This window comes from Helianthus annuus, chromosome 4, assembly GCF_002127325.2.
Source record: "Helianthus annuus cultivar XRQ/B chromosome 4, HanXRQr2.0-SUNRISE, whole genome shotgun sequence".
NCBI lineage: Eukaryota > Viridiplantae > Streptophyta > Magnoliopsida > Asterales > Asteraceae > Helianthus > Helianthus annuus.
Genome location: NC_035436.2, coordinates 9,613,886 through 9,638,216, shown reverse-complemented (window position 1 = coordinate 9,638,216; position 24,331 = coordinate 9,613,886). Strand labels below are relative to the sequence as shown.

The following is a 24,331-nucleotide window of genomic DNA, read 5'->3' as shown; positions in this document are numbered from 1 at the left end:
TTGTAAGTTGATTAATATAGGAGTTGCTACCACCATAAAATTAACAAACAAGAGATCTATACATATTATATGTCTAAGAAAATAGTAAAAAATATCAACAAAAATTGTTGACAATCAAACATATAATATGTTTAATGACGCAATAAATTATACGCAACATTTCATAAGTTGTATAAATCATGAAAATAGTTTTGTATACTTCAGATCACTTAATGGAATCAACACTAACAAATGTATTCTAAACAAAGTAGACCCAATTAAATTACCACATTAATTACTAATGGTTGAATATCCATATAAGAAAATACACCAATCATAAAAAACAATCATAAACATAATAGTAAGTAGCGTTACCCAACGGAAACAATAAAACAACTAAGACAAAACCATAACTAATCATGTGGTGAAACTATAGTTTCAGTATATATTGCACCAGTGATGACTTTAGTAAAGATGAAAGGAAAAAAAAAACCATGCATTTTCTTTATCCTGACGTTTATCTCCGCAACCTCACCCATTCTTGTACTATAAGTAACTTGTTATTTCCATTAATATAGTGCACATATGACCCAATCCTCAATGGCATAGACACATCGGATAGAAAAGAAAACACTTTCGACCATGTTTCATTTTGCACTTTCCACAATTAAACATCTACGATAAACATTCCAATATTAACCAACCTATGAAGTTCATCTCGTATACTAACCAACAGACCTATATAGTTTGCACACTCATCGTATCTGGGAATCCTACATGATTAATTACCTTGGAATCAACATCTAAACGAAGTACTGCTGCATTACCCATACACCAGAATTTGGTCAATTTGAAATAGAAACTATTTACGCAAAACCTTCCAATAGACCAACTAAAGATGTCAACATCATATGGATTATACTTTATGAACCTTGGAGCTGATCATGAACCTTCCCTAACGAAATAAATGGTTAACATTCAACTTGATATGTGAGCGTTTAATGTGCACAATATTGTAATCGCCAAAAAAGTCAACACAAAAGCCAAGACTATCATCATCCACACTTTAAACGCCCTAAGAATTAAAATTTGACAGCATCTTAAACATACGAGTTTGTAGATTCCAAACAACCAACTCACGGGTATTGATTAGGCAAACACATACCATCCCATCCAAACTTGCTAGAAATAACACATTGCACGGATGAGCGCCAAAGAGAATGTGAAGATTAGTGCCTAACATATACACTACTAGAAAATAGGGCTTTTGCCACCACTTTTTCGGTAACAAAATGGTCACAATTAGCATGTTGCCACCGTTTAGCAACCAAAAGTGCGGTGGCAAAAACAACTGTGTCAATTGCCCTGCTGCCACCAAATAGCTACCACTTTTATATATTGCTACCGGATTTTTGCCACCACAAAAACGGTCAAAATAATTTGCGTCCGCTCCTTGTTTGCCACATGACCAGGACTTTTTGCTACCAAATTGCTACTGTTGTTTTGCCATGGTTTTGGTACGATTTAGCCACCAATATTGCCAATATTTAGCCACCAATATGCTACCATTTATTTGTAGCATTGAACATTTGCTACCGATTAGCCAGCTCTTGCATTGAATATTTGCTACCATTTAGCAACCACATTGAATATATGCTACCACATCTCTTTCCCTATTTCCACATTTCCAATTTTTTTCCTGTTGTTTTCATAACAATTACATTTCAATAAAATTGCAAAATTATATAAATACTCCAATAAAGTTACGAAATCCCAAAATTATATAAAACATTTTTGTTATAGTTTTTCATGTTACAAAATCATATAAAAAAATTTAAAAATAAATACCAACTAATATGTTAAATAACTGGAATTATCCTAATATGTCGAAACATTCAATACCAAGTGTTTATAACATATCTTAGAACAATAGCTATTTACATAGCTTCAACTTGTGATATCCTATTGAGCATAGTATCTTTATCCACCTATCTTTTTTCTTTTTTCTTTTTAAGCCGACGGCCCCGCAATAATTCTATTCAACTTTTCTTCTTCTTCATCATTTTCCTCAACGAGCTCCTTGATAACCAAGTTTACCTTTTCAATCTACGAAACAAGCAATAAAGAAAATCCAAAAGTTAGAATTAAAGAAAACTGATAACGGGTCAAGTTGGTTGAGGAAGAACAAAATCCAATCTCAGTTATACACTTCTAGTTTGTATAACTAGTTTATCAAATTCATCTGCTTGGAGAGTTGAGACCGTTAAACAGGTAGTTTTTGGTCTTGTCTTCTATCCTACCTGTGGACCACTAGCGATACAAGCACACAGGATCTTATAGAGATAGATAATCCCGTTCATTTCTTGTTATCATAATTTAAAAGGATGGGGACTCTATTAACATAATATCAAGTGAAAAATAGTCTTCAACATCATTATTAGCTTGTAGATGGTGAAAGTTATAATCCCTACACATCCTTAAGTTCGTGGGTTGTTCGGTAAATAGTTAATAGATAGTTTGTATTGTAATAAGATTAGAAAGATAAGTTCGGGAACTGAAAGTGGCAAATTGAAAGTCTATAACCTACAACTAGATGGAGCGACACATCCAAGGGACGCATCTCTTCCCAATCGACTCCTACACCACAAGATCATCAGACGCGATGTTTCAAGAGGAGACACGTCCTTTCACTCGCATCTATTCAATTAGTATAAATAGGCTTGTAGATTTCAATTGTAATACAATCCCTGTACACATTTAGAATCACATGTAAAGATATTCGGTTTTATATTCAAGTTCGATTCATGTCTAGAGATCAAAGATCCAGTTCGGGCCAACAATTGGTATCAGAGCATCAGGCTCTAGGCTCTAGGCGTGGAAATCGCAAGGCATCGCAGGGAATTCGCGATCAGGTTTCATCATTCTAATTTTTGAATTCGCAAGTTTTAGTTTTTTCGGTTCAAGGTTGTCGAACCAGGGTTCTGTTCGAAATCTAGGGTTTTGATTTCGGGGTTATAGTGCGAATTAGATTGTCAGGAATTCAATTAATACGCGTTGTGGTTATTCGCGAGATAAAGATTTGAGAGTTTGTTGAATTCAAGGGAATTGAATTTTACCAGTACAGTGGTTCGTATTGGTGGTCAGGAAATTTTAGAAACAAGAAAGTAAGGGTTGTGAGAATTCTAAGTTAGCAATCAGACTAGGGTTCGTGAGTGAATGAAACCGAGTACAGGAGCACAAAACAGGGTTGTTTTCTTGTTTCGTTGGAGTGCTAGGAAGAATCAGAATTTAATCCGGTGGTTATTCAAAGTTTAAAAGAAAATTGAGCGAATCAATTGGGAAAAAGAAAATCGAGTGAGTCGATCGTGAAGAAGAAGCCAGTAAAGACGGAATCATTCGAGTGATTCGAAGTGTGTTCGAAGAATCTAGAATTACCAAGTCAAGGCTCGAAGGTTTATGCAATCAGAAACAAAGTGCTATCACTACGTCAAAAAAGGGCTATAGCCACACATTTTCCCAAACTGTCTTGCCACACACTCGAATAAATGTGTGGCTAAAGGTCATTCAGAACACTTTTTGTCACATACTTTATTTTTCATGTAACCATTGTATAACACTTCAAACCTTTAGTCACATTTAAACAAAAATGTGTAGCATTTACTTGCTACACTTGAAAAAGTGTTGCCAAATGTGACCAACAACCACAATATTTATTTGATTTTTGATTCATGTGACAAAAACATATCAGTTCGAAACTTTTAGCCACACTTAACTAGAAAAATGTGACCAAATACGACTAACAGCCATGATATTTTCTTAATGATGTGACTAAAAACAATAAATATGGTCACTTATTTTAGTTTATGTGACCAAAACGTATTGTTTTTTAGCCACTTTATAAGTTTTTATGTGTGGGTAAAACGAGATATATGACTATTAATAGTATACGGTCACACATTAATTGCTTCATGTGACCGACCATCCACCCTCACCTCCCAATTGGAACCCTAATCTCACCTGCTGCCATACGTTCACCTTCACCACATATCCTTGATAATTACCAATTTCAACAGTGCATCAACATCGAATTGAAGCTCATCTTAGTTTGGTAGGTGATTTACACCAAAAATTTTAAAAAGTTTTGAGATTATAACCGAAATTTCTGGTTGATTCCATGGCAATAATGTGTTATGAATTTAGTTTTGTTCGTATATGGTTTTGTCGGTTTTTTCTGATGATAATCTTTTATGCGGCCGTGAATGGTTGAATTACTTTGAAGTTTGAAAATTAGGGCTTGATTTGGATCACTGTTGGTATGATGTTATTTGTTAAAGTCTCTGCAAGTTTTGTAATTCTATATATATCATGTTTGCTCAGGCCCTTTGCCAATAGATTCAGTACATTGTTCGGTATAGATTGTTGGGTCTCTCTTTTGTGTGATTCCACATTAATGTTGATGTTTTTAATCAATTGATAACTTCCAGCAGAGTTTGCAACAAATCTCTTCTCAATTTCATGTTTCTCTAAGGCTGATTAAGGGCGTGATGATAGATTTACAACAAATTAACAGTATAATTAGATGATTTTACCGAGTGTAAAAGTTTACTGCAGTGCAGAACAAACAATTCTTGCTTGAAGTTGGACATAAATATATGTTACAAAGTCAACAACCTTTATTAGTGTCTCACAAAGTTAGGTTCTGTAAGGTGTATTTTTGCATGTTCTTTTCGACCCTAAACTTATTTTCATCTTGTCTGAAAGAAATATGTTTTTTGAAATTTATAATCTGGGTTTAAGGTTAGTCCGAGTAGTTTTACCATTAAAAGTGGTTGAAACTATTCGTTAGCTGAAGTTATCCTGACTTTGAACAAAACGAGTAAATAACCCTGCTAGTTACAATGTTGAAAAGATAAATTTACACTCTTTCATTTTGATCCTCGACTCAGGTTGGACTATGGATATTTGAAGGCATGCTGAATGTTGATGCTGTTACGACTGTTGTTCTTGGACTGTCTGTTCTCCTTATAACCGGAGTCGTGACATGGAAGGAATGCTTGGCTGAAGCTATTGCATGGGATACCCTTACAAGGTTTGTTGTACCTTAACGAATATTTGTCAGGGTATGTCTTTATATATCAAGATGTTGCCCTTTAGAGTATTTTTCATATAAAAAATTAAAGGACTCTTAATTCAGATAGATTAAGTAACTTTTTGAGGGACTCTTGATTCTATATGTTTTACATTGCTTCTAATTTGTCTTAATTTTAACTTTTTGCACCTTTGTTCATTCTTTACTTTTACTACCTCTGTAATCTAATGACCCTCTCCTCCGCCACAGCAGCTCATTCAGGAGTTCTAATGGTAAACCTCTAAAAAAAGGTCCTTTTTTACATTTTGAAGATACTACATTAAGTGAACTGCCACTTTTGTTACATTAACCCATTTACACATACAAATATTGACTTTCCATTATTTGACTTTAATTGCATAATCACCATGTCTCTTTTTGACATTGAGTAAAAGTATGACTATAATATTGCAGCCATTTACAGTTTTACTTTTAACTAGTGCAACCCAACAAGATAATTTATTTTGTTTCATGATGACATTATGTGCACTATAAATTCTGCAACCATTGTTTGACTTTTGACTTTCATAAGTGCAGTCATTGTTTGACTTTTAATTGCAATCCACTCCCAAGTTCCTTGGACTTTTGTAAGACTGCATCTGCATACACTAGTTACTGCTCTGTAACTTTGACTTCTAAATAAATGGTTACCACGTTAGAACAATCTACTTGCAAGAAATGCGAAAGACTCTGCGAAAGACTCTGTCATGTAAATGATGTCTTTCACTTCAATGTATGTATGCATGAAAAACTGGTTGTAATTCACAAATGATAAATTAGCCAAAATCTAAACGAAAATAGTACAATTGTGAAACATTGGTCATGTGAGCATCTACCATGGTATGGGGTGTGAATCGTGCCGGGTTGCGGGTTGGTGGGTTGAAATGTTCAACCCAACCCATATTGTTATTCGGGTTAAAGATTCAATCCTAACCCGCACGCATATAAATTTGGATCAAATCCAAACCCGACCTGTTTAACCCGTTTTTTTAAATGAGGCATACAAGTTGACGATTTATAAATGAGCTATTGGGTTTTAAGCGGGTTATCCATAACAAATTTAGTGTTGAGTATGAGTGTCACAAGTAAAAAATATAATGTGTTTATTATAACTAACATTATTATGACTAACCATGTAAAATAGGAACGAAAAAAACAAAAAGGAAAATATAAAAGCTTTTTTTTTAAATAGTTAAACGGGTTAACGGGTCAACCCGAACGCGACCTATTTTTAATAAGGATCAACCTGAACCCGACCCGTTTTTTTTTAAAAAACAGGTTGTGTTAGTCGACCAAACCGGTTATTTCGTGTCGGGCTGGCGGGTCGTGTCAAGAATTGCCACCCCTAAGGTATATGGCTGATTGGCTGAAGATGTACAATCTTAGGTTCATCCTAAATGGCTTGCTCATTGTTTATTTCAACCATCTGTTGTCAACTCACATTTGTTATTCCAATATTACATGACTATTGTAGAAAACCGTTATTTGTAGTTTTGGTAGGATATCAAGTTTGACCTAAGAAAGTCAAAGAACATCTATTACTTTCAAATAGCAGGTCTGTTTGCAAATCATGTTGGTTTTTTTGTTATTTTTTCATAAGGTTATCAGATGTTGCCATACATGTTTTTAGCCAAATTGTTTGATGTTTTTAGTCCGCTGTGAATTGTTGGGATGGTGCTTAATTATAACCTGATATTGGCTGTAAGCCTGTAAATTTTGGTTATGTTTGCTGGTTCAAGACTAAAGTATATTTGTTGCCTTTTCAGTTCCTTTGATGCTACATGTAGGTGAGAGTGCAACCATTAAAAACTCATGAAACCGGCTCGGGCTCAAAGCTGGACGTTGTCTAGCTCGCCACTTAAGTTTCTGGTCTTCACAAAGATAACAAGCCTGAACGACATACTTGCAGTGGCATAGCCAGGGATTCTTTTTAGATTGGTTCTTGTGCTATTAATAAAACGACAGTTACTTGTAGTGGCGGAGCCATGAATATTTTTCGCTGGGTCAAAAAACAATTATCGAAGTTTGTTTATATGAAGTACTTTTTACCGGGTCATGTCAACAGGTGTTTTTATGTTAGGTCAGGTCTGGTGTTTATCCAAATATTACCCAAAAGTAATATAAATTAATAATGACTTTAAATTAAGCTCCTTCTATCATTAGTAAAAATCTACATAAAATTTTCCAAATACCAGCACATATCCTTGCCTGTAATCTTTATGTACAAAATGTGATCATTATCTCATCTTCATAGTTGCCGTTTTTTTCCTATTGCATCAACGTGTATAGAATTTCGAAAAATTGTAATAAAAAAGTGGGGCTAAAAAGGAGAAATAACCAAAAAAATATGTTTAAAACGAGTTTCGAACAAATGACCTGCAAGGCTAAAAATAACTTGAAAGCAATGAACTAAACACTCGACCATAAACGTTTTGATGATATAATTCTCTACTAAAGAGGGTGTTTGGATTTATGTTTGGAAATGACTTATTAACTTATATAAGTCATCTCCAAAAGTCTAGATTGAAGTTTTCCCAAATGACTTGTTGACCTATTAGTTCCAGTAAGTTAATAAGTCATTTTCAAACTCAATCCCAAACACCCTTATGATGGTATTGAGGTCAATCTTTTACAACCCATGGAGTCGAAAGATAACCATTCATGAGTTAAGCTTTTACTTTATTATTAGTGGAAAAATCGAATCTAGCTAATAAATAAAGTTTAATCACTAGAAATAAGAAATGTATGATTTATTATTGTCTATTGTAATCCACTAAGGCTTAACATTGTTCATTACAACTAGGGATGATAATGGGCCGGGTATGGCTAATCCCATACCCATACCCGGCTGTAAAATTTTGTCACATACACGGCCCATTATCTGTCGGATATCGGGTATACATGTTGGGATTTTAATGTATATATATTTTACTTTCCTTTATAGTTTTATGTTTTAAAAATCTATATAATATATTAAATATGATAAATGATATACATATCATCATCACTTATTAATCTCAAAAAATTATTCCGTATTTTATAGCATATAAATATGAATAATGTCATCAACATATATATTTCAAACTAAAAGTTTATTTTTCAAATAATAAAGCCACCGGAATGAAACATTACTAAACAATAGTTAAAGGAAAATAAATATAAAACTTAAAAGTTTTCGTGTAAACGGATATATAGTATCGGATAATCGGATCGGGTATAATCTAAAGCCCATTACGACATATATGATCTACTATTGTCCATTGTGATCCATTAAAGCCCAACATGGTCCATTAAGACAGACATCTATTATGCACTATTGTCCATTGTGATCCATTAAGACCCATTATGCCCCATTAAGACACATATGATCTATAATTGTCTGTATTGATCCACTAAATCTCAATATGGCCCATTAAGACATGTATGATCTACTATTGTCCATTGTGATCCATTATGACCCAATATGGCCCATTAATACATGCATGATCTAGTATTGCATGTATTGATCCATTAAGGCCTAATATGGCACATTAAGACCTGTATGATCTACCATTGTCCATAGTGATCCATTAAGCCCAAAATGGTCATTAAGATATATATGATCTACTACTGCCCATTGTGATCCACTAAGACCTAACGTGATCTATTGAGACATGTATGATCCACTACTATCTATTGTGATCACTTAAGTCTCAAAAAGGTCCCATAAGACATATGTGATCTAGTATGTTTATTGTGATCCAATAAGGCCAGCATGGTCTATTAAGATACGCATGATCTACTATTGTCCATTATGATCCATTAAGGCCCATTAAAACATGTATATATTAATGGATTATACCGGGACTTAGTGGATCACGATGGATAATAGTATATCTCTTAATGGATCATATTGAGCCTTATTTAAAGTTACTTTAGTGTAATATTAGTTTTATTAACATTTAATAACGCTTACCATTATTTAAAGTTGTCTAGAAAACGAGCCAAGCCGAGTTGGAACAAGAAATAAGCTTGTTTAGTAAATGAGTCCAAGCTTCACTTATCGAGCTCGCGAGCCTAAATGAGTCTAATATTTATATTATCTTTATTTACTATATTAATTAATAGATTATAAATGAACTGAGCTTGAGAAACTAACAAAGAGCCGAGTTTGAGCTCGGGTTCGGCTCGACTCGTCTGTACTCGTAACCATAATGTACTGTGGTTAAATTTAGTTCAAATTATACCATACTAAATTAATAACTTGTACAAATAATTACATTGACAATTGCCGTTTATCCCAATTTTAGCCAATTCTCCTCCAAAAATGAAATTATTTAAAACTATTTTAGTTCCCCGCCCAACTTTTCCCTCTTAATCAAAAACCCAAATTCCCCCTTTTTCTCAAAACCTAAACTTGCCTCCAGTTCAAATCAACCAAACCAATGGGCGGCACAACCAATATATGAAGGGCATATAATTCAGACCTCCATCTTCACCGCCCTGCTCTCGCTCACACAAGGTCGGAGGCCTAGCTCTCATCACCATCACGTTCTTCACAACCAGACCGTTGGACCAATCATTCACACCTCAACAAATTAGAGTTCGATCGTACCGTTTTCCAGTGACGAAGGTGGTTCTATACGGTCGCCCGCCGTGGATACGGTTCTGAGATCTTTCTCAAGATCTATGTTTACGATGAGAATGAAATAAGATGGCGTTAAAGAGCCATTTTACGGATGTGACTTAAGGATAACGCCCAAATCGTATCTCAGGTACTTCGACTAGTTCATCATTTGATACGTTCTCGTTTTAGTGTGATTAGTTATGTTTTTATTTGTTTATCTACATAGAAAAAGGCAAAGTACGAAGCTGTTAAGTAGGTCTCTTTGACTTCGGTTTTTATTTTGACCACCATAAGGTTTATTGTTGCTAATAATTGCTGACTTTATTTTTACATGGTTAAATGCTTAGTTTTTTTTTTAACATGCAGACACGTTAAAGATTCTTGCCATGTATAGAAGGCCAATTCCTCAAGTTGCTGCAACAAGAGGGGCCTGGCGTAACATATTTTGACTACTAATTGACTTGAATAGGTCCTTTGTGTCAACTATTTTATATTATAATTCTTTTTTGTTTTGGTTATAATTTTAATTTTTAATCTTGAATTTTTATTTTTGATAGTTCTATCATTATGCACCAACTGCATACTTCTACTGTGTTTATACACGGTATAGGGAGGGGAATTGGAGTAAATCTTCTGGACTTGCAGCCATCCTCATCATGGAACATATACTTCTTCTCATCAAATTTGGCATCCCAAGGATTGTACTTGAGGTACAATATTTAGTTATTTGTTCGGTCAATTTGGTTTAATGTTATTACGTTTATTATTTTGGTGATGGGTTTTGGAGAGTAAGAAGTTGTAAAGGAAAGTAGTTGTAGATATTTGTATGTTTAAGGACACTAAATTTGATTTAGTTTGCTTACACTATGCTATTATATGTGAGTAAGGTAATTAGTTTATGGAAATTAGGCTTTAATTTATGTTAGTTTTTTTAACAAGTACATATATGTATTGGCATAGAATCCTAGTGTATTATAGACAGACACAATCACAAAAAGGCGTAACATTGCTATGTCTAACTTTCAGCAAATCTTGTAGATGAAGGTGGAGGTTTATAGATGATGCGTCTACATCTGGTGCTGGGGATCTTGCAAAAGATGAAGAGATGCTACTTGTAAGTTATTGTAATTAAATATGGATATAAGATATGTAGGTCTAAAATGAGCGAAGTTATATTAAGTCTAACAAAGGTTATGCAAGTCTCAGATTTCTTACTTCCATATTATTCCTTATACATAGCAATCCAACTCATTACTTATGTGGATTAGAATGTGTGTTTATTAACACATTGAGTAATGCAACTTGAATATAAAGCAGCATCTAGATGGACAAAACTGAACATGTTCTTCATATCAAGTATGGTCAATTATGTTTACGCTTATGATACTTAGCATGCTACAGCAGAATTCACTTACTATGTCTGTGGTGGCTCACTTCTTTTTTAACACCTCCAACCTAATCATATATTCAGCCAACACTAGAAGGAAAGATTGATCCTGCAAATTTAGCTTTTTTACCGCCCTCTATGCAACTTGATCTTCTAGTGCAAGTAAGTACATATATCAACATCAATCACTTCTGTGATTTTCATATCCTTTTTTTTACTAATATATCTCTAATATACCTTGCTATATAGATGAGAGAACGGTTGGTGGCAGTGAACCGGAAAAAGTATTAAAAAGTTAAGGCATTTGTTTTCCAACTTGGTGACTAAATGTTTTAATGGCCCTTTAAGATCTTTTGACCTACATTTTTTGTGTATGTAGGTTCCTTCAAGATTTTCTGAATTTAAAATGGAGTCTTATTTTTAGATGTCTTCAGCATGGAGATTAACGAAGTGCAGAAAGTAGCTGGTGGAAGGGGAGTTAGTGGTGTTCAGATTTCATTCACGGATAGCATCTGAAGCAAACAAAGTATTTATTGTCACTCAGTAACTAACTAACTGATTAAGGTTTGCTTTAGGTGATTATGCATTAGCTCCTACAACAGGCACCATTATGTAAGCAATTGGAGGAGATGGGTTTGTTGCTGTTGCAAGTGCTGCTAGTAGTGATGTAGGTTTTGTTGCACTATCATTTGGAGATATCTTTTGATTAGAAGCTTATGTATTTGGTTTTAAATTTTAAACTTATGTATGGATTTTGGTTTATTATTGTTAATATTATTTGGTTTTTAAGTTTTCTTTTGTTTGGTATTTTTTTCGTTTTACAAAAAAATGAATATAAAAAGGCTAATTATACGAAAATGGCCACATGGAACCATTATAAATATGTGTGATCAATGTTAGACAATAGCCACACATGAAAGTACAAAATTTTATGTGGCTTTACATGATCATTAGCCACACTATAGGTACTTTGTTTTTTGTTTGTGTGACGAAACCATATCAAACATCACAGGAAAAAAAGTTGTGTGACAAAAAGTTAGCCATTAGCCACACTTAAAAGCACAAAACTTCATGTGGCTTTACATAAACGTTAGCCACACTATCGTCTTTTTATTTTTGTGTGACAAAATGATAGCAAGTGTCATGTAAAAACAAATTATGTGTGACCAAAGGTTAAACAATAACTACATTTAAAATTATAAATTTTCATGTGGCTTTACATGGTCATTAGTCACATCATCGTCATGTTGTAAATTCTGGTGTGACGAAATGTTTGCAATTGTCATATCGTAGGTAAAACATATTATGTGTGGCCAAAAGTTATATAATAACCACACTTAAAATTACAAAATTTCATGTGGCTTTACATAGTTATTAGTCACACCATTGCCATTTTATTTATTTTGGTGTGACCGAATGATAACATACGTAATGCACAAAATGAATATGTGTGGCCAAATGTTAGATGATAGACACAATTAAAACTATAAACTTTCATGTGGCTTTACATAATCATTAGCCACATTATCATTACTTTGTTTTTTATGTGACAGAATGATAGCAAATGTCACGAGAAAAGTAAATTATATGTGACTAAATGTTAGCCATTAGCCACATTTAAAAGCATAAAAATTCATGGGGCTTTACATACACAATAGTCACACTATCATCACTATATATTTTTTTGTATGACGGAATAATAGCAAATGTTATGAGAAAAAAAAAAAGAATGTGTGACTAAAGGTTAGACAATAGTCACTTTTAAAATTACAAAATTGTTTTGTGTGTCTAGACTTAGTATTTAGCCACACTTATAGTAAACTCGTGTGACTAAATAATAAAATGGCCACACGTACAGTGAGTTCATGTGGCAACTACTATCATTTAGTCATACTTAATGAATGAATTGATGTGGCTAAAACAAACTTCTAAATGACTATATAATAGAAATGACCACACATACAATAAATTCATGTGGCTGTTGCTACTCTTTAGCCACACTTATTGTACAAAATTTTGTTTCTAGCAAGAAATAGTGGTACCCTTTAGCCACACTTTTAAGTTGCTACGGCCACTAAACGTGAATGTGGCCATATAATATCTATGATGACTAGATCTTTGGTCACACTTGAGTTCGAAAAAAAAAAGCGTGGCAAAAGGCGTATGGCCACACTTTTTTTGTGTGGCCGTAAGCCTTTTTTGACGTAGTGTATGCGGAATAGAAAATTGTAGATGCAGTGAATGCAAAGAAACACGGTGATGCAGCGAATGCAGAAAATGGAAAGAAAGTAATGCAGTGAATGCCGGAAGCAAGAAAAAAAGTGTAGTGAATGCAGAAAAAATGAAGCAAGGAATGCTGGGAAATACATGCAGTGAATGCAGAATTTGATATAGTAAGTACAACAAAACAATCTAGTGAATGGATCAGGAAAAAGTAAAGAATCCGCGAGGGAAGCAATCAATAATGAAGAACTCGTTGTGAGAGACAACCGTGAAGAAGATAGATCAAGAAGAAGAACATGCGTATCCTGTGACTGGGTCAGAAGAAGAAAGTGTTGTGTAATACAACCGCAAGAGAGATCTGAGTGAGTCAGTTCAGCAAAATCTATGCGAGATGGATTCCGATCATGTGATGTGATGGTAGGGAGTTAATCAAGACCGGTGGAGTTCGTGTTGATACAACTACACAAGAAAAGGTTCGTGTGATACAAATCAAGTACGGTCAAGACAAGTGTGAAGCAAGTTCGTGTGAAGCGAGTTCAAGTGAAACATGGTTCGTGAGGAGCAAGGTTGGTGAATGAGAAGATACATGTGAAGTGTTGGATACCGATGAGATTCGCGAAGATAAAGCTACTCGGAGTTCAAGATCTACAACAACTCAAGGATGTTCGTGATTAGGGGGGTGAATGAAAGTTATAATCCCTACACATCCTTAAGTTCGTGGGTTGTTCGGTAAATAGTTAATAGTTAGTTTGTATTGTAATAAGATTAGAAAGATAAGTTCGGGGACTGAAAGTGGCAAATTGAAAGTCTATAACCTACAACTAGATGGAGCGACACATCCAAGGGACGCATCTCTTCCCAATCGACTCCTACACCACAAGATCATCAGACGCGATGTTTCAAGAGGAGACACGTCCTTTCACTCGCATCTATTCAATTAGTATAAATAGGCTTGTAGATTTCAATTGTAATACAATCCCTGTACACATTCAGAATCACATGTAAAGATATTCGGTTTTATATTCAAGTTCGATTCATGTCTAGAGATCAAAGATCCAGTTCGGGCCAACAGATGGGTGTCAAAAAGATCCCATAATTTTGACAAGCTAGGTGTCAAAAAGATTAAATAAAATCTAATGATTTATAAAGCTAAATATATTAAATGAATAGCGATAAAGCATGCAGCTATATATACTTTCATACTAACCTGTGAGCCTCCTTCACCATTATCTGATGCTTTTCCTATATGCGAACTATCCAGTATGAACTCTCTTACTTTGAAGAGTGACCTCAGCCACTTTTTTGACTTTGGATGTCGAAAAGTCTACATGGTGTTTTGTTTTTGGTTACCCTCATAACAGACAAGTATATATAAAAACAAGTTATAGTAGAGAGGATGAGTGGTTTACCTTGTCAACTCTATATCTTCCATTTGTTTCTGTACGCTTATATTTCTTAACAGTCCACCCTTTTAAATTTTTTAGTAGTTCCAGCTGATCTATAGTAGTTTTATCAATTTGTAGGCGTGAAATTATCTGTTGAATAACAACTTCTTTTAGAAACAAATGGTAATGGTAATGGTAGCGTACATAAGCTGTATCAAATGCAAAAACATAAATCGAAGATTTGGTGACTCAAAAGCCAGGTTGAAGAAAAGGGTTTCTAGGACAATCCATCTTTATAACTAAACAAAATAAGTCATATTTACCTCCTGGATGTTATTGGATTCATACAATTCCTTAACGCTGAATTCTTTATCATTTTCCTCCTGCACTTCAGAAACGCATCTTTCTCTTTGTCGCGTTAATCCATCTCCCTGCATATGGTTTGGATTTTTTTTCTTCTTAGTATCATAAAAAAAGGTGACATTAAGTAGCAATGCTAAATAGGTTACATTTTCACTCAAGTCTAAAGGTGGAGACTAAAATAGGTTGCAAGGCTAAATAGACTACATTTTCACACAAGTGCTGCATAAATATTAATTGCTTTACTAATTAAGGTCTTTAAACAAAGTTATGTCTTCATCATTGTTAACTTGAGTTATGTCTGATTGTCTGAAATGCTTTAATCCTCAAAGATATATAATACACCTGGAACACTATTTATTCCATCCAAATTATGCTATCATGTAAAAACCAGATAGACTACACCATGCGTGCAGCAAGATCATCTTGTCTATCATCACTCGATTGTCCATGTCATCACGACTGCTCTGAGGCTCATAATCAGTTGCAGTATCATAAGGACCTGCAACAAACAAAGTTGGAAGGACAGTGAGATACAATCTTGTATTAGTTTAAGGAAAGGATAAAGGTCGTAACTTCAATGCATGTGTATACACACGTATATTTACGTTTTATCTCTAACAAGTCAGATTGGTACGATAAAAAAAGTAGAGTTTGTGCATCTCGAGTCTGCTCATGAGTACGGTTCAGGAACACACGGCCAGAAAGACCAAATGCTACCCCTTCCTTAGGATGTAAATAGAGTTTGTGGTCTGAACAACCTTTATGGTATGACTGAAGTTCTTTGTTGTTCCCCCAAAGGCCAAAAGGCTGACAATTAGACCTGGCAAACAGGTCGGGTCATGTGTCAAAACGGGTTCGGGTCAAAACTGGTCAATTAAAAAAAGGGTTGTTTTGGTTCGAAACGGGTTCGGGTTGGAACAGGTTCCAGTCGGAACGGGATTGGGTCAAAACGGGTTTCGGGTCGGGCCGGGTTGGTTAAAAAATGCTTTTTTTTAAAAGTGATTGTACATCAAGGGGCAATTTTGTCGGGTTAAAACGGGTCCGGGTTGGTAACCTTCGAATAATGTATCTACTTTGTCCAAAAAAACACAGCCTACTATACGCTCATATGAATATGCACACTACTAGTAAGACTAGCGTCTATAATCCAAGTAAAAAAAAAGAGACATATTATGTGACCAGTACTATAGAGTCATACTGAAATCAAGCAACAAATTTTGTTGGATACTAGACAAAGGACCACCAGCAGAAAGAAAAAAAAGGGTGTTCATTGTTCGAATTTCGTTTCCTATAGTTCTGTTTCCTTAGTAATTATATGACACCATAAAAACAAACTTAATCAAATAAAGCAACTTTGTTACAGTTTTTCTTTCAGGTTGACCAGAACTCATAAGACCGGTGGGTATGGGGATCGGCATAGAGCGCCTCCCCCCCCCCCCTTTAGGTCAGTCACACACCGCCCCCTAGGGGCCGTCCTCGGCACTTCCGTCACAATTGTAACGCCGGAGACGGGGCAAGCTGGCAGAGTCGTCCCTGAAAACTTTTGAAAAAATTTAGGCCTCGGGCGACGAAAAGAATTGAGCCCAAAATTATAGTTAAGGATAAATGAATTACAAAAATAAAAACTTAGTGATGGAACAAAGACTCGAACTTGAGACCTTTACATTATTTTGAGATGGTTTTTGTCAATACACCACCAATACTTTTTTTTTGCATAATAAACCGATAAATATACTAAATATATAATTTTAATAAATATATACAAGCTTATAAAAACTTTTCGGACCCTTTGAAATTTTGGGCCTCTGGCGTCGGCACGGGTTTGCCGGGCCCAGAGCCGGCCCTGCAAGCTGGTGGGTCCCCCATGTGCCTTCTCTCTCATCCTTTATATATATATTAATATAGTATTAATAGTGGGGTAGTCTTGGCTAGTCCCCACACCCTTGGATAGTCCCCAAGAGGAGCAGCCTCCTCATGTGATTACGTGGCGCCTACGTGGTGGGTAGTCTACAAAGAAACTATCCTCACCATACCCCCAGGTCTAATAAAATAACATCACCTAAAAGTGGAATAATTTATACCTCTCGAAGTAAGTGAAGTGCAACCGGCAACCAGGACCATTAAATTTGCAGAGATGACTTTGGTTGACCAGGTTGTTCTGGACTTACTGTGTGCTTGTATGGCTAGTGCAAACATAATGTACACGAAACTTTGTTTGCTGCTGCAATGATGGTTCTTTGTTAACTGCGTTTTCGTCTTGCTGTCATCACAAAAGATTGGTAAAACGATCAACTGCCAGAATAATAGACAAACAGAGCATTTGGACTAGTCAAGCTCATGATACTCATGTTGAGTTTAGGCATCAGATCAACCTATCTGAGAAGACATCTCATCTGTATCTGGTTCTCCTACATGCACACATCCATGAACAATTAACTAAACCAACATACCAACCAACAGAACACAACATAACACCAACATCAGGTTTCATATGTTTAATAACTGTCCTTCAATTGAATGTCAAAAACACCACAAAGTACCTTTGGCGGAAGGTTATACACCAGCATTTATCCGTCTACTACCTGATTGGTAGACGCCTCAACCTGCTTGACACCAATCAAATAAGATTACTTAAAGTTACAACCAGATAAGAAGAATCGTCAATGAACATGTTCAAATCCCTAATTCAAATATAGTGTTTCAAACAGAAGCTTCACAAATTATCTGAATAAATAATAAGTAACCAAAAACACATTTACAAAATGATTCAAAAAACCCTGTTCTTTGTGTCCTTGGGGAGAGTAAAACAACTTGCCTACATGAGCCCGCACAAGCCAGCCGTATACTTGTCAAGAGCCAAGCTCGCATCAAGTAAACCAAAAACAGAGACAAAACAATCAATTACAATGACACCAAACCCTAATTTCCTAAATCACCCAACCGTAATAAGACATGGTGGAAAATACCTTTACTAGAACCGAAGACTAGAACAGCGCTTACTAAACGAAGGTCGATCAGATCATCTATGAGTCCTTATTGGCAATAAAACCCTGAATCTCCACCTTTAAAAGTGTAAATTGGCTCAAATCAGACCTAGAAAAAAAAAAACAATCTTCAATCTAGAATAAATTGAACGAATTACAGCGAATTTTGTATACCTGTAAATTTCGTAATTCAGATTAGTGGAGAATATGGGAGGTAGGTCAAACGAACTGCTAAACCGAGATTAGCGTAAAATTCCTATCACGAACTAGTGATGATCGTAGAGCGAGAAAGCTATCCAGCTAGGGTTATGGTGAATTGTGGAGTGAGATGGGGATGGTTGTTTGAGAGGATTGATGAACAAGCGGCAATGTGGAAATATTAGAGGATTCAAAATCCTGCGAAAAGTTTGGCCTGCACTCGAAAACATAAATTACACGCTTAATCCACTGTTGCGACCACTAAGACCGTCACAACTAAAACATACCTTTTGATTTTTCGTATATTTACGATAAGCTAGCGACGTTATTTCATAAAAGGTTATTTCTCTCACGAATTTGTAACCATTTAACTATGTACAATAGTAATTACCCCCTCTTAGTTCAAACTGACCAAAGACACGTGCATAAAGTAAACTCCTATACTTTGAATTATATTTTTATACCCCCTCTTAATTAAAAGTGTCACCATTCTCAGCTTCCTTTTCAAATAAGTAAACTCCTCAGCCCCAAGAGCTTTAGTAAGAATATATGCCACCTGTTCCTGTGATGAACATGCATACAACTCGATTTCCCTTCCTTCAACTAAGTTTCTAATGAAGTGAAAGCTAGTATCAATATGTTTACTTCTTCAATGATTAGCTTGATTCTTGGAGAGATATATTGCTGAAGTATTATCACAAAAAATGTTAGTAGCCTTCTCTTGCTCATGACCCAGCTCAAACAAGATTTTCCTCACCAATGCAGCTTGACAAGCTGCTGCTGTTGCTGATACATACTCGCTCTTTGTTGTTGACAAGGCTACTATATCTTGCTTCTTAAAACTCCATGCAACCGCAACAGTTCCAATAGAAAAAACATGTGCTGATATACTCTTTCGGTCGTCATCTTAGCTTGCCCAATCACTGTCTGAGTATCCAACCAGCCTTACATTCTCATTCTTCTCGTACCATAGCCCAATCTTAACGGTGCCAACAATCTATCTCAGAATTCGCTTAGCCGCCCCCATGTGATTTACTGATGGATTATGCATATATCTTGACACAACACTTACAGCGAAAACAATGTCGGGCCGAGAATGTATCAAATATATTAGCCCACCAACAAGACTTCTAAACCGAAAACCATCTGCAGGAGCTCCACCATCTCCGGCTTTTAACTTCTCGTTACTATTCATTGACGTGTTCACTGTCTTGCATTGTTCCATTCCAAACTTCCTTAAGAGATCTCATGCATATCTCTGTTGAGACAAGAAAATACCTTTCGGCTACTGGTTTACTTCAAGTCCAAGGAAGTAGTTTAGTACACCAATATCTGTCATTTCAAACTCACTTATCATCTTTTGTTTAAACTATGCCAACAACTTCTTTGAAGAGCTGGTGTACACTATGTCATCAACATAGAGACACACTATAATAACATCCTTTGGACTTGTTCTTTTGACGTATAGAGTAGGCTCACTTTGACTCTGCTTGTAACCATGTTGGACAAGATAACCATCTATGCGACTATACCAAGCTCGGGGAGCCTGCTTTAGTCCATAGAGTGCTTTAGGTAACTTGTACACCATCCTTTCATCACCTTGCTTTTCAAACCCAAGAGGCTGAACCACATACACTTCTTCACTTAACACCCCATTTAGAAAAGCAGATTTTACGTCAAACTGATAAGCCATCCAACCATTTTGAGCTGCAAGAGCAAGAATCTGGCCACCGGAGAGAAAGTTTCTTCAAAATCTACCCACTTTGTTGTGAATAATCTATGCAACCAGTCAGGCCTTGCGCCTTTGAACACTCCCATCTACATTAAACTTCAACTTAAACGCCCATTTGAGGCCAATAGTTTTCTTACTCTATGGTAGTTGACTCAAGCTCCATGTTTTATGATGCTCAAGTGCCGCTATCTCCTCTTCCTTAGCACTCCTCCACTCGGTCTTCTTCATTACATCTTCATGTGAACTTGGTTCAACCGTAGATAGTGCAAACTTACATGCTTCATAATCAAGGATGGGTGAGGTCACATTATAAATTTGGTTAAGATCACCTACCCGATGAGCAGAATCATTTCCTCTAGAATCTGTGCCATCAGAAGTGTTTTCTTCACTGGTCCCTTGACTGTTTTCTCCTTCACTTTGACCAACTGAAGTGGGTCCACTGCTGGTTGATGAAGTTATAGGAGACTGAACTTGATTTGGCTCATTATTGCATGGAACTCTGTTGTTTGTACTTTCACCACCTTCTTCATTGTTGAATACCATGCCCTTTACAAAAGTAGTACCATCATCTATACCATCATCTTTTATTTCTTCATTCCACAATCCTTGTTCACAGAACACCACATCCTTGCTTGTGATAATTGTCTTCTTAACATGATCAAAAAACCGATAAGCCTTAGAATTCGCTGAATATCCAACAAAAATACACTTTTTAGACTTTGCATCTAATTTTTTTCGAACTTGTGAAGGAACAAGTGCCTATGCAATGCACCCAAAAACCTTTAAATGACTTACAGATGGTTTTCAGCCCTACCAGATTTCATACAAAGTTTTACGGGTTAATGCCATTGTAGGAGAAAGAGAAATCAGGTATACGGCTGTAGAAACAGCTTCACCCCAAAACCTGTTCGACAAACCATTAGCTTGCAGCATACACCTCGCCATTTCGACAACTGTTCGATTCTTTCTTTCTGCTATTCCATTCTGCCCAGGTGTCTAAGGGGCTGTCAAGTCTCGGTGCATCCCATTTTCTTCATAAAACTCGTTAAACTTTCTTCCGATAAACTCACCACCCCGGTCAAGTTTGTAAAGCCTTAATTGAGTACCCACTTTCTTTTTCAACCTTTCTCTTGAACTTTTTGAACATCTCAAAAGCCTCAGATTTAAGAAGTACACCCAACACATTCGAGTGTATCATCACTTAACAAGAAAAAATAGAAATTAACTCCCATTGAACGAGTTTGCATGGGTCCAAAAGATCAGCATGAACAAGTTGGCGTGGAAAGGTGTAGGTCCGGCTAGGAGGATCTAGTCGCCTAATCCTTGTATACTAACCAACCCGGTTGTGCGGAATCTAACCGGAAAGGCAAACCGAGATAGAACACGCAAATACACGACACGCAATATTCACCGATTAACACCACTGTATTAATACGTATGAAAGGTTCGGTTACAAAGCAATGTTTACAAATATATTTTGCAAACTCTCTCAAACTCTCGTGTGTGTGTTTGCTCTCTGTGTGCTCTCCTTGTGTTCTCTTATGTTCTCAGACTAATGATAGTCTATTTATACACACAGACACAACGAAACAGACTCTTGGCGAAAGTGACCTTGAAGAAACACCTTTTTGAAGAAACACTTTTTGAAGAAACACCTTTGAAGAAACACAATTGTTTCGTCAACAATACATTTGTTTCATCAAGGTTGGGCTTGGGCCCAAGTGTTTCCTCAACCAGATTAGCCCATGCCTTGTTTCCTTTGATTCAGCCCAAGGACTAGTTCCTATCCTTTAAGTCTTTTGGCCCATGTTGAAATCTCGATGCACACGATGGAGGAATGTCGTTGCCCGAGCCGACATGCGTCAAGCCGAGTCGCGTCCACAAACATGTATCAACAAACTCCCCCTTGGACGCTACTCGCGAGATTCGCCTTCAATGTCTTCTATGTCGGAGGATCTTGAAGGTCTTCACGTCTTGAAAGAAGAAAGTGTATCAACAAACTACCCTTATCATGTAGGAAGTGTGTTGACAAACTCCCCCTTAACATAAGCTCCCCCTTGAGTTATGCTCGTGAAAGACTTGATTTTTATAGATTGAGATCCTTGTGGTGTTGATGATGGTCAGCGGCAACTCGATCATCTTCATCTTTTGAGTGCCTTCACGTCGTGTCTTCATTCCAAAGCTTGTCATCGACCATGTTCTCCTTCCTTTAGAATCTGCACATGCAAGAAATCTAAACGCGTAATGAGAACAACTGCCTGGAATATAGTTAATATAAACAAATGACACACGAATGACCATGTCCCAATCAGACACCGTCCGACAGCTTGAAAGTTTAACAAATTTGTCAATTTTAGTTTCTAACTTTCAAAACTTGCAAATTTCGACCGTTTATGAAGATTTAGTCAATTCGGTTTTCGTTCAGGTTTCAGGTAACGAAGACTCGAGATCCAACATCGTACGATCGAAAATAAGATAGAAACAAAATCTTTTTGGCTTTTATAAAGTTTATATTAAAACACACCTAAAATCTTTTTGGTATTTTTGAATATTTCAAATGTAAAGACTGAAAGCAGTAAATAAATATATACAGACATTCTTTTTGCGGGTTTCGAGGGTAAGAGAATCATATCAGTGTACGGTCATGCCAAAACGCTCTTGTTGTTCAATTAATTAACATTTAGATAAGCATCCTATAACGATTATCGGTATTGTTGTCCACGTAAGCTCAACTTATCAGATGTAATCATGGCGAGGGGATACGTTAAGGTATGATTTATACTTACCGACCGGTGTTCATCCACATCACGACATATTCCCGTATCAAGGTATGCACGAGGGTTCATCTTACCGGTGAGTATACCGATTATCATCTGTTTGACCGTATATGATGTGAGATTCTCACCTATTTTGATTTGAAAACAAGCCCTATGTGACAGAATCACTTATTTATGAGGAACTTGATTTTCATATGCATGAGGGCACAGGAGCAAGTCCGTGAACAGGTCAGTACTTTCGTACAGCAGAGAGACGAACTTGACTCCTGGATAGATGTGATATTTTATCACTTATTTGTTTGGACATGTGATTGTTTATCACTTATTGAGGTCGTATGCAATAAGTACACGTATGTATAGTATCATGGAAGATCTAGACTTGCGTCCCCGTTATTTTTCGGTAAAGGATACAACCATGATACCCAGATGATAAGCAGCATAAAGACCGAATATATCAGAACCTCGGCAATCTATGAAACGAAATTTCGGTACTAAGACCATATGCCAATGAATGGTTCCCACCTGGTCTTCAGTCGGTTAATATTTATATCACCCTGCACACTTTAAAATGATTGTGAGCCTACTGATACATCTTATATAGAGCTGCTTGTCGTTTTTCATTTATGGTTTAAAGAGTTTTGGATAGACCACCAATGTACTATCATTTTCTCTTTTTCTTGCCAGGAAACTCATTTTTGTTTTTCTATTGTTTTTGTGTTTTTAAAATTTTTCGATGTTTTTGGATTTTTAAATTTTGATTTACTCCCCCTAAAATCAATAAACTAAGACAAATTTAAAAGACACAAAGATATATTTACAAAAATGATTTTCCGATGTTGATTTTACTCTTGCTTGACCTTAATGCCATTTACCAATAATAAAAAGTCAAATCTTGATTTGTCAAATGCTTTGGTAAAAAGGTCGGCACGTTGGTCATCGGTGTGGACCTTAACAACATCGATTAGCCTTTTCTCAAAGCAATCACGTATGAAGTGATACTTGATTTCGATGTGTTTGGTCTTTGAGTGCTGCACAGGATTTCTAGTGATCTGTAGTGCAGCAGAATTATCAACGTAAATAGGAGTAGTTAGGAATTCAAAACCGTAGTCGCGTAATTGTTGTTGGATCCAAAGGACTTGGGAGCAACAACTTAAGGCAGCAATGTATTCAGCTTCGCATGTTGAAGTAGCGACACAAGTCTGCTTCTTGCACTGCCATGTGACTAGGCGATTTCCCAAAAACTGACATCCAGCCGTTGTGGATTTTCCGTCGATTTGCATCCGCCAAAATCAGAATCACTGAAAGCTATCAAGTCAAAGTTATTATCCCTAGGGTACCATAGACCGGTGTCAGGGCAACCCTTCAAATAACAAAAAATCCTTTTTACAGCTGCAAGATGTGAGGCCTTCGGGTTGACTTGATATCTGGCAAGCAGGCACGTTGGGTACATTATATCTGGTCTTGATGATGTGAGGTACATAAGAGATCCGATCATTGCGCGGTAATATGAGGGGTTAACAGCTTCACCCTTCAAGTCTGGAGTAATTCCGTGATTTTGTGGCAATGGGG

General features: G+C 36.2%; 1 protein-coding gene and 3 long non-coding RNA genes across 13 annotated transcripts in view; 3 read left to right on the top strand and 1 right to left on the bottom strand.

Annotated features, from left to right (window-relative positions):
• Positions 1 to 24,331, top strand: part of LOC110932900 (receptor-like protein 14) — an 83,612-nt gene that overhangs the window by 40,463 nt on the left and 18,818 nt on the right. The window lies entirely within an intron of this gene.
• LOC110935735 lies at positions 1,993 to 18,675 on the bottom strand. 7 transcript variants are annotated; one of them, XR_004892025.1, is made up of 9 exons: positions 18,541 to 18,675; positions 18,230 to 18,467; positions 18,038 to 18,183; positions 17,612 to 17,674; positions 17,153 to 17,479; positions 15,032 to 15,570; positions 14,733 to 14,858; positions 14,531 to 14,647; positions 1,993 to 2,085 (listed from the first exon to the last, which is right to left on the bottom strand). It is a non-coding gene; the product is annotated as an uncharacterized LOC110935735 (long non-coding RNA). The 7 variants fall into 7 exon arrangements; XR_004892023.1 differs by having other exon boundaries at positions 18,038 to 18,164; XR_004892024.1 differs by having other exon boundaries at positions 18,038 to 18,133.
• On the top strand, positions 3,913 to 7,165 carry LOC110935732. The gene is made up of 3 exons (XR_002589363.2): positions 3,913 to 4,087; positions 4,926 to 5,068; positions 6,874 to 7,165. It is a non-coding gene; the product is annotated as an uncharacterized LOC110935732 (long non-coding RNA).
• On the top strand, positions 9,412 to 11,894 carry LOC110935734. Of its 4 annotated transcripts, none has more exons than XR_002589367.2 (6): positions 9,412 to 9,861; positions 10,080 to 10,182; positions 10,271 to 10,423; positions 10,740 to 10,827; positions 11,118 to 11,262; positions 11,350 to 11,894. It is a non-coding gene; the product is annotated as an uncharacterized LOC110935734 (long non-coding RNA). The 4 variants fall into 4 exon arrangements; XR_002589366.2 differs by having other exon boundaries at positions 11,115 to 11,262; XR_002589364.2 differs by having other exon boundaries at positions 9,435 to 9,861; positions 11,185 to 11,262.